This window comes from Nicotiana attenuata, unplaced genomic scaffold, assembly GCF_001879085.1.
Source record: "Nicotiana attenuata strain UT unplaced genomic scaffold, NIATTr2, whole genome shotgun sequence".
NCBI classification, from domain to species: Eukaryota; Viridiplantae; Streptophyta; class Magnoliopsida; order Solanales; family Solanaceae; genus Nicotiana; species Nicotiana attenuata.
In genome coordinates this window covers 24947-25253 of record NW_017671162.1, presented here as the reverse complement: position 1 = coordinate 25253, position 307 = coordinate 24947, and positions in this window count along the sequence as shown.

Genomic DNA, 307 nt, shown 5'->3' with positions numbered 1-307 from the left:
CGGGGGGGGGGGGCTCGGGGTGATTTGGGAGAAGTTGGAACCTTGTTACAACAGCTGATATTGCTGCTTTTGGTATTTCCGCATCTGCGGATTGGGGACCGCAGATGCGGCAGCGCATAAGCGGATATTTTGTCGCACAAGCGGATTTGTGGAGAATTGTCTGGGACCGCAGATGCGGTTGAGGGCCCGCACCTGCGGATGCGGATTGGTTATCGCAAATGCGTTTTTGGGAACTCAAGTATTTCCGTAGAAGCGGACGTTGAACCGCAAATGCGGTACTGCTGATGCGGTTGAGGGGCCGCAGATG